Genomic DNA, 11,602 nt, shown 5'->3' with positions numbered 1-11,602 from the left:
AAAACATTGTGTTAAAATGTTTAAAAACTTGTGTTGGCAGTTGTGCGTGTGAAAAGAGATTACCCATTAAATATTTCCTCTTGGAAGGAATTGAATTAAATTTTAAGCAATATGCATACAATATTTCATTTCCTTTTTCAACGAGCAATACTATTCTAAAGAAAGAGAGAATTATGATGTTTTATAAGACGATTAGGGAACATTGCGATAGCAATTGAATCCTAGACTTTTCGTTTGACTAAACATTAATTCCATACATTTACAATCCTTTGTAAACCCTGCGTGTCATTGACATGACATAAATAATAGTGGTAAAATGTACTTAAATGAAGACAAATCATGTTTGAGGTTTTGATACTTGTATGTGTCGTCAGGACAAGTTTAATGTATGCTTGAAGCAGGATAAATTATCCGTTATTCCATCAATTAAACAATTGAAAATAAATTAATAATCGTTCACATGATATCATATGATTTGCTGTAACAGTCTTAATTCGATTCAGCATAGCGAGATACACATCTTCGTAAACGTACTGGCTGTACCTCTATTGTAAAAAAAGATTAATATCGTTTAGCGAAGTAGAAAAAATAGTAAAGCACCAATAAATCATGCTGTATGATTTTGCTTTTGTTTAGTTTAAAATTTGTAACATGTTACTTGGAAGTAGCATTAAATTACTACAACCATACTAGATTTTAAGCCTTTAAAATATGTTTGTTATCATAGTTAGACTAATGGGCTACATATCTTTCGTATGACGTTCTTTCGCCCACAATGAGAATTGGACAAAGATATCTTGCAAAGCAAACGAAAAGCATGTTACAGTCTTTCGAAATAAACCTGAATAAAAACATTAGTTTCATTATTTATATCTTTGATTCATAGGGTAATACGTATTAAATAGATAATTCTGACAAATGTTTATAAACTCAAACTATGATAATAATAATAACTTTTTAGTATTATTCATAATTGTTTGTGTATATAATTTCTGCAACATATCTTTCGTTGCTTCGGATTTCATAACAACCCTCAAGTCCAATACCACCTACCGTATAAAGCGAATTTTGCCGCATATTCGCGTATTTGTAAAATACAGTTTGCTTAATACATATTTAAGTCATTCAAAAATTACACAATTGGCATATTATTCAGCAATCGAGATATAAACATGATAGCTTTCAGTCAGCATATATTAGTTATAATTTCTACAGATAAGCAAGATAAAAGTGTCTGTAGAACGACAGAAACTATTATTTTTATTAATCGTACATGATATATATCTTGCAATATTGATGTTGTCTTCAGACAATACATCTAATAAGACGGAAATACTTTAATAATTGAATCCCCTTTTTGATGTTTTATTTAGATACTTACAATTTCCAGACACTGTGTAGATCAAATACAATAAATATAACCTTACTGCAGCTGTATTCTAACATGATGATTGATTATTAAGAAGGAAACGATAAGACGAGCATCAGAAAACAGATAATATGAAAATATATCTCGGAATAATACGATAATACGATATGTAGATCCTCAAAAAAATTGTTATTGACCCGCTGATGTTTCTTACCAGACATGATGTCAAAAATACTGCGTTTGACATTATAAAACAAAATTCAGCTGTTCATCATCATTGAGACCAATGCATTTTTTCAACATTTTCATTAAGCTTAACAAAATTTTATTAAATATTTGTTGGTGTAATCTGTTTACTGCTTGTACTGAAGTAACAAAAATAAAACAAAATATTTAGTTTAGGGAATTCTTCTGAAAATTAAGAACTGCACACACGTACCATAAATATTTAACAAAAGGGGAACACGTTTGATTAGATAACATCAATCGTGGATACTAGTACAAGACGATGTCGTTTTTACCTTTTGATAATAGAAACTGTATTTCGATCTTCGATTTTCGATGTCAGTGCCAACTTCTCGATACTTTTGATAATATATCTTTACGTCCATAATTTGCTTAAGAGTTTCTTTCACAGTACATGCGATGGTTGCATTTTAATTGATAAGTTACAATGAGGACCATTCTGAAAAATTTCATACAGAGTTTCTTTATAAATAGATGAGCCAAAAAGCAATCTCATAATGAATTGTCAATTTTATTTACATGAACACAGATCTTACGTTCAATGAATCAATGAGTAACATTTTTTGTTTACACAAATTAGATGTTATTGATGAGTATTTATTTATGGAACAAATGAATACCACACCTTTAAATTTTGAAAACTTTAAAAATAAAATGTTAATAAATTGATAGGCCATCTAAACTCATAAATAAAGTTGATAAAAAAAGTATTTTTGAATGAAATTTAAAGGAGTAAAATGCCACAATGTATTTGCAAGAAATGTATTTTTTCTGTACTGGATATTTGGTAAAAATATGTTGCACATTAGTGAGCAATTTTGACTTAAAATCAAAATGTAATATAACTTACATATACAAATGATAAAGGTTGTTTCAATTTTAGATTACATTTTATTATATAAACACACTTCAAACATAATTAAGTGGCAAGAGTACAATGATTAGTTCAAAGCAAAACAGTATTTCATAGTAGTTCTGACTATTAGTCTAATTGTGCATAAAGTACTGACTTCAATTTTGACAAAATACAGATCGGGATAAAACTACCTAAACGAGAGGGAGGGATAAGGGAAATACACGTGTTACCAATCAATCATCAAACAATCTTTATTCAGCAATAGTCATAAATATGCCTTTGGCTATTTACAAGAAATATTTATAGAATATGGCCAAGAGACTATGGCATGTTAAACGTTGCAATATTCAATAAATTAAATTTTTGTTTTATATCCAATATTTATATTGTATAACTCTAATTTTTATATTCTATACCATAATATTTATTCAATCCTGCTGAATATTTGTTCATCATAAAAAATATTTGTGTGCAATAATTTTCTATATGTATGTTCTATATTTGAAAATATATATTGTATAATTAAAATATTTATTGTATAGATCTAATGAAAAATATTTATTCGATAATTTGAATCATGGGATAGAACACTTAGCATACTAAGCCCCGCCTATAAAGTAAGCACGAATGTCTGATAAAGCGTTATCATCCTGATTAAACTAGACTATAGTGTAGTGGAAATGATCAGCGTCCTTTGTAAATAGTGCATATGCTTAATCCTCCTTATAAATGTATATGTAAAAATGAAAATATATTTTAAAGCCTTCGTATTATAATGGTTTTTCATATGCCTAATAATTTAACTACGATTTGAACCTATGTGAGGATATCATGTAAGATGCATTTACATAAAAATACACGGAACATAAATCGGAATATATCCCAAGATACAAGAAACTTTATTTTAAGTCGGTTTACATATTACAAGAAACATTAGCTAATAAGCTATTTACCGACAATATTAAAGGCATAAAACATATTTACTAACATATAACAGTTCTGAAAATAAAAACATATAAAACTATTAGCAGCTTTAAGCATGAAATAAGAGTATCAAGGTTAAGAAGAACTTTACAATAAGATGGTAAATTTTAAGGCATAGCTTGATGACATGCACAGTACATATTGTATTAAAGGTAATAACAGTTTCTAAAAGTAATAAATGAATGTAGTCTAGAAATTTAAGTATGATACATATAGCAATGTGAAATAAATAAAAATAATAATAAAATATAAAAAATTAACAAAATAGTAATAGTTATAAGTTAACATCTACAATTTATAAATACGTAATTGAAGGTTTCCTAAAAAATATATAAATACATAAATAGATAAATAAAACTTACTTATAAAAGTGCATAAAAATTTATGATAGAACTAATACAGCATAAAAAAGAAACAAGATAAAGCACATACAGGGTAACAAACAAAGTTAACTAAAATTAAGTTGCATGCACAGCCTAATGGAATGGGGAATAAGGAGTTTTAATATGAACAAAGCATACAAATCATACAACACAGATTCAACTAGCATAAAATATAGGGTTAAAGAAAAATTAACACACAACATATAATCAAAGCATCATAGCAAACTATATGAAACGTAAACAGAATAAAATGTTCCAGAACAAAATATTAGTTTGCTATTTTAAGTAGGGTTTTATCATTTTAGCAATGTTTTTGTGCATGCGCCACTCGCTATATGTTAATTTGTTTTCAGTTTTATTTCATACAAGCATTTTGGAAGTATTCTTTTTTTTTTTTTAGATCCAAACAATATTTTTTGCATTAGATATATAGCTTTATACATTTTAAGGACCCGAATGAATTGGTGAATATCGAATATTTTTATGGTTTCGAAGTCCGAGGGTAACTTCTAGTGTCCTTAAGTCCGACTTTACTGATCGTTGGCCTATCATTGGACTATATGCTTTCATTTCTTTCATTTACGACAACATAAGACACATGCCCCTGGGCCTAGAAAAACATATGCATTTTGTTTCACAAGAAAAAAACACGGGATAGAACCCTATATGTATCTCAAAAATGAGCATCGGTAAAAAATATGAGTGAATTTCCGCTGCTCAATATGTGAAGCTTATATAAAATTCAATCATTTTTAAAAAAAAATCGAAATGTGATTCTACCCTCCTGACTTTCCTCTATATTACTCATTTTAGTTTTGATTTCTATGTAGTCTTCATCAAGATATTCTTTCCGTCGTGAGTTCTTGTGTGTCCAAAACATGGTCACTAAACGGACTAAAAAACGAAATCTCAATACAGAGCGATGCTTAACATTCAGACAAATCCTGATTGAAACATTTATTGAGATTTGGCTACAAACGAAGGAATCGCTGCTCAAAACTGCATTTGAGCTCCATGTGTGGTGAGGAGATCCATATGCATATATAAAAAATAGCAACATAATTACGGATCACTTTCATAAAGCAGTTTATAATTTATTCGTTTGTGTATCATTCTGTAATAAAAACTATTATCCAAAATAGACACATTTTCACGGACGAGCTTGAATAACAAAGTATCCATATAGAAAGAGATAAAAGACATACTGCTTATGAAAGGCATTGAAAATACGTAGATATGGTGGGAAGGCCTTGCTTATTTTGACTCTTTGAATGGTTTAAAATTAACAAATTTTAACCGCATTGAGCGGACATGCATCCTTTTTCCTAAATGTTATTTTGCGCTAGGAGGCACTGCCTCTATTATCTTTTCATGAGTAGCATTACTTGCAATATTATCCATTTCAAGTCCCCGAGAAAATAACAATAACCGTCAATTATCGACTTATTGATAAAAATTCGAAAATCCATCTTTTGGCATGTCATTAAAAATGCTGATGAAACGGCGGTTAGCGTAATATTGGCGCGACCAAAGTATTTACAGCATTTTTTTCTGTGTCTTTGGTCATCCAAACTAATCAAGAACACCCAACATACTTCTAATTGGCTCATATGGTGTTGGGTTTACAAGAACGGTCTTTGACACGTTACATAAAAAGTAACCGAGGTTCCGAGTGGGGAATTTAATTTATGAAGAGAAGCCAAATATAAATTGAAATTATATGTTTATTAAATTCTCATTTCTGTTTATCATGCGAAAAAACAATTATAATCAATCGAACTCGACTATTATGTAGAAAGATCATTCCCTGGGGCGGCATCTCGGGTTTTCCCTTCAGACAATGTTCTCGGCCCATATTCTGTAAAGAAAAACCTTCGATGTCGCACAAGGCCATGATATTTACACAGTCTCGTCGCTATAACTATACCTTGTGGAATCTTAAAGTGATAGATATGTTTATGAATGTAAACATTATTATAGAAATATACCGGTATTATATGACACGAAAGCTTTACAAAGTTCAATACTTTCAGTTTGGCTTGTCCAAGTTCCATATCCTTTATTAATGAATCATACGAGTACTATCCGCTATTCATGTACTCGGACCTTTTAATATTTCTAATGCTCGCATAACCTAGTAAGCCCTGTCATTGTGGTGATCAAACACACTTATGTTACTATTGAACTTTCAGCCCAAGCTACGAAACCTTATTTGTTCCTTTACATTCAATTTGGCTATTTAATGATTATATGGAAGTGGTACATAGTTTTGTAAGTGGTTTCTACATCACTGATGGATCTCTTCAGCACATATGGTTTGTTATCTTACGCCAGTTGCAATTTTCAGGGGTGGTTACTCTATCTGACTTAATAATGAAAGGATAGAGTGATTTCCCGTTGGTTTCTTCTGGGGAGGTTACTCTACCTAAATAAATAATAAAAGGTAAGAGGTAAGAGTGGTTTTTCTTTGGATCCCAATGCCATTTGTAATTTTCAGGGGAGGTTACTCTATTTGGATTAAACATGAAAGATAAGGGTGATTTCCCTTTGGTTTCTTGAGCCATTTGCAATTTTCAGGGGAGGTTACTCTATCTGGCTTAATAATGAAAAGAAAGAGTGATTTCCCTTTGGTTTCTCACGCCATTTGCAATTTACAGGGATATTACTCTATCTCGCTTATAAATGAAAGGTTAGAGTGATTTCCCTCTGTTTTCTTCAAGGAGGTTACTCTATCTGGATTATTAATTTAAGGGTAGAGTAATTTCTCTTTGTTTTGTTCAGGGGAGGTCACTCTATCTGGCTTTATAATTTAAGGTAAGAGTGATTTCCCTTTGGGGTTATTTTCAAGGGAGGTTACTCTATCAGGCTTAATAAAGAAAGGTTAAGAGTGATTTCCCTTTGTTTTGTTCAGGGGAGGATACCCTATCAGACTTATTACTGAAAGGTTAGAGTGATTTCCCTTTGTTTTGTTCAGGGGATGTTACTCTTTCTGGCTTAATAAATGAAGGTAAGAGTGATTTCCCTTTGTTTTGTTCAGGGGAGGTTACTTTTTCTGGCTTAAAAAAGAAAGGTTAGAGTGATTTCCCTTTTTGTTCAGGGGAGGTTACTCTTTCTGGCTTAATAAAGAAAGGTAAGAGTGATTTCCCTTTGTTTTGTTCAGGGAAGGTTACTCTTTCTGACTTAATGAAAGGTAAGAGTGATTTCCCTTTGTTTTGTTCAGGGGAGGTTACTCTTTCTGGCTTAAAAAAGAAAGGTAAGAGTGATTTACCTTTTTATTCAAGGGAGGTTACTCTTTCTGGCTTAATAAAGAAAGGTTTGAGTGATTTCCCTTTGTTTTCTTCAGGGGAGGTTACTCTTTCTGGCTTAAAAAAGAAAGGTTAGAGTGATTTCCCTTTTTGTTCAGGGGAGGTTACTCTTTCTGGCTTAATAAAGAAAGGTAAGAGTGATTTCCCTTTGTTTTGTTCAGGGGAGGTTACTCTTTCTGACTTAATAAAGAAAGGTAAGAGTGATTTCCCTTTGTTTTGTTCAGGGGAGGTTACTCTTTCTGGCTTAATAAAGAAAGGTAAGAGTGATTTCCCTTTGTTTTGTTCAGGGGAGGTTACTCTTTCTGGCTTAATAAAGAAAGGTAAGAGTGATTTCCCTTTGTTTTGTTCAGGGGAGGTTACTCTTTCTGGCTTAAAAAAGAAAGGTAAGAGTGATTTCCCTTTTTGTTCAGGGGAGGTTACTCTTTCTGGCTTAATAAAGAAAGGTAAGAGTGATTTCCCTTTGTTTTCTTCAGGGGAGGCAACTCTTTCTGGCTTAATAAAGAAAAGTAAGAGTGATTTCCCTTTTTTTTGTTCAGGGGAGGTTACTCTTTCTGGCTTAATAAAGAAAGATTAGAGTGATTTCCCTTTGTTTTATTCAGGGGAGGTTACTCTTTCTGACTTAATAATGAAAGGTAAGAGTGATTTCCCTTTGTTTTCTTCAGGGGAGGTAACTCTTTCTGGCTTAATAAAGAAAAGTAAGAGTGATTTCCCTTTGTTTTGTTCAGGGGAGGTTACTCTTTCTGGTTTAAAAAAAGAAAGGTAAGAGTGATTTCCCTTTTTGTTCAGGGGAGGTAACTCTTTCTGGCTTAATAAAGAAAGGTAAGAGTGATTTCCCTTTGTTTTGATCAGGGGAGGTTACTCTTTCTGGCTTAATTAAGAAAGGTAAGAGTGATTTCCCTTTGTTTTGTTCAGGGGAAGTTACTCTTTCTGGCTTAATAAAGAAAGGTAAGAGTGAATTCCCTTTGTTTTGTTCAGGGGAGGTTACTCTTTCTGGCTTAATAAAGAAAGGTAAGAGTGATTTCCCTTTGTTTTGTTCAGGGGAGGCTACTCTTTCTGGCTTAATAAGGAAAGGTAAGAGTGATTTCCCTTTTTTTGTTCAGGGGAGGTTACTCTTTCTGGCTTAAAAAAGAAAGGTAAGAGTGATTTCCCTTTGTTTTGTTCAGGGGAGGTTACTCTTTCTGGCTTAATAAAGAAAGGTAAGAGTGATTTCCCTTTGTTTTGTTCAGGGGAGGTTACTCTGTCTGACTTAATTAAGAAAAGTAAGAGTGATTTCCCTTTGTTTTGTTCAGGGGAGGTTACTCTTTCTGGCTTAATAAAGAAAGGTAAGAGTGATTTCCCTTTGTTTTGTTCAGGGGAGGTTACTCTATCTGGCTTAATAAAGAAAAGGTAAGAGTGATTTCCCTTTGTTTTGTTCAGGGGAGGTTACTCTTTCTGGGTTAAAAAAGAAAGGTAAGAGTGATTTCCCTTTTTGTTCAGGGGAGGCTACTCTTTCTGGCTTAAAATAGAAAGGTAAGAGTGATTTCCCTTTGTTTTGTTCAGGGGAGGTTACTCTTTCTGGCTTAAAAAAGAAAGGTAAGAGTGATTTCCCTTTTTGTTCAGGGGAGGTTACTCTTTCTGACTTAATATAGAAAGGTAAGAGTGATTTCCCTTTGTTTTCTTCAGGGGAGGTAACTCTTTCTGGCTTAATAAAGAGAGGTAAGAGTGATTTCCCTTTGTTTTGATCAGGGGAGGTTACTCTTTCTGGCTTAATTAAGAAAGGTAAGAGTGATTTCCCTTTGTTTTGTTCAGGGGAAGTTACTCTTTCTGGCTTAATAAAGAAAGGTAAGAGTGAATTCCCTTTGTTTTGTTTAGGGGAGGTTACTCTTTCTGGCTTAATAAAGAAAGGTAAGAGTGATTTCCCTTTGTTTTGTTCAGGGGAGGCTACTCTTTCTGGCTTAATAAGGAAAGGTAAGAGTGATTTCCCTTTTTGTTCTGGGGAGGTTACTCTTTCTGGCTTAATAAAGAAAGGTAAGAGTTATTTCCCTTTGTTTTCTTCAAGGGAGGTTACTCTTTCTGGCTTAATAAAGAAAGGTAAGAGTGGTTTCCCTTTGTTTTGTTCAGGGGAGGTTACTCTATCGGACCTAATATTGAAAGGTAAGAGTGATTTCCCTTTGTTTTTTATTCAGGGGAGATTACTCTATCTTGTTAATAATGAACGATAAGAGTGATTTCCCATTTCTTTCTCACTCCATTTGCAATTTTCAATGGACTTAATAATGAAGGATAAGTGTGTTAACCATTTTGTGTTTTCCGGGGGAGGTTACTCTTACAAATATTAGATAAGTATCTTATTAATAAAAAATGGGGAAAGATAACTTAACACGTTCAGAAAAATCTTTTTTAATTCCAGTACTATATGTCATCGTTTTTCAAAATAATTTGCATACAAAAATACTAGTAATTGTTTTTGTTTACAAAATCAATGATACCAATCAACTGCATAAAAGACAAAACTGTTGCATGATGCAATATTTAATATGAAGTTAGGTATTCTTCTAGACTGAAACTAAGTTAAGATGTTTCAAGTATTCTTCAAGACCCAAACTTAGTTAAGATATTTCAAGTACGGTTCCAGACTCAAACTAACATATCTATATTATTGTTCCAAACTCAAACTTAGTAAAGGTATGATATTTCAAGTATTCTTCAAGACTCAAACTAATTTAAGATATTTCAAGTATTCTTCAAGACTCAGACTTAGTAAAGATATGTCTAGAGTGGTTCCAGACTCAAATTAAGCTTAGATATTTCAATCATTATTCCAGACTCAAACTAAGTTAAGACTCAAATTAAGTAAAGATATTTCAAATGTTGTTCCAGACACAAGCTAAGTTAAGAAATTTCAAGTGTTGTTCCAGACTCAAACTCAGTTAAAATATTTCAAGTATTGTTCCAAACTTAAGCTAAGTTAAGGTATTTCAAGTGTTATCCCTGACTCAAACTCAGTTATGGTGTTTAAAGTATTCTTTAAAACTTAAACTTAGTTAAGATATTTCAAGTGTTGTTCCAGACTCAAACTAAGTTAAGGTATTTCAATTATTATTCCAGACTCAAACTAAGTTAAGAATCAAATTAAGTAAAGATATTTCAAGTGTTGCTCCAGACACAACCTAAGTTAAGAAATTTCAAATGTTGTTTCAGACTCAAACTCAGTTAAAATATTTCAAGTATTGTTCCAGACTCAAGCTTAGTTAAGATATTCAAGTATTGTTTCTGACACAAGCTAAGTTAAGAAATTTCAAGTGTTGTCCCAGTCTGAAACTCGGTTAAGATGTTTCAAGTATTCTTAAAGACTAAAACTAAGTTAAGATATTTCATGTATTGTTCCAGACTCAAAATAAGTAAAAATATTTCAAGTATTATTCAAGACTCAAATAAAGTTAAGATATTTCAAGTGTTGTTCCAGACTCAAACTAAGTAAAGTTATGATACTTCATGTATTATTTAAGACTCAAACAAAGTTAAGATATTTCAAGTGTTGTTCCAGACACAAGGTTAGTTTAGAAATTTCAAGTGTTGTTCCAGACTAAAACTCATTTAAAATATTTCAAGTATTGTTCCAGACTCAAGCTAATTTAAGATATTTCAGGTGTTGTCCCAGATTCAAACTCAGTTAAAATATTTCAAGTATTGTTCCAGACTCAAGCTTAGTTAAGATATTCAAGTATTGTTTCTGAAACAAGCTAAGTTAAGAAATTTCAAGTGTTGTCCCAGTCTGAAACTCGGTTAAGATGTTTCAAGTATTCTTAAAGACTAAAACTAAGTTAAGATATTTCATGTATTGTTCCAGACTCAAAATAAGTAAAAATATTTCAAGTATTATTCAAGACTCAAATAAAGTTAAGATATTTCAAGTGTTGTTCCAGACTCAAACTAAGTAAAGTTATGATACTTCATGTATTATTTAAGACTCAAACAAAGTTAAGATATTTCAAGTGTTGTTCCAGACACAAGGTTAGTTTAGAAATTTCAAGTGTTGTTCCAGACTTAAACTAAGTTTAAATATTTCAAATTTATTCAAGACTTAAACTAAGTTAAGACTCAAATTAAGTTAAGATATTTTAAGTGTTGTTCAAGACACAAGCTATGTTAAGAAATTTCAAGTATTGTTCCAGACTCAAACTCAGTTAAAATATTTCAAGTATTGTTCCAGACACAAGCTTAGTTGAGATATTTCAAGTTTTGTCCCAGACACAAGCTAAGTTAAGAAATTTCAAGTGTTGTCCCAGACCCAAACTCAGTTAAGATATTTCAAGTATTGTTCCAGACACAAGCTAAGTTAAGAAATTTCAAGTGTTGTCCCAGACCCAAACTCAGTTAAGATGATTCAAGTATTCGTCAAGAATATTTCAAGTTTTGTTCAGACTCAAACTAAGTTAAGATATTTCATGTATTGTTCCAGACTCAAACTAAGTAAAGA

Source organism: Ruditapes philippinarum, unplaced genomic scaffold, assembly GCF_026571515.1.
Source record: "Ruditapes philippinarum isolate M1 unplaced genomic scaffold, ASM2657151v2 ctg5629_1_1_1_1, whole genome shotgun sequence".
NCBI classification, from domain to species: Eukaryota; Metazoa; Mollusca; class Bivalvia; order Venerida; family Veneridae; genus Ruditapes; species Ruditapes philippinarum.
This window is presented reverse-complemented; position numbering follows the sequence as displayed.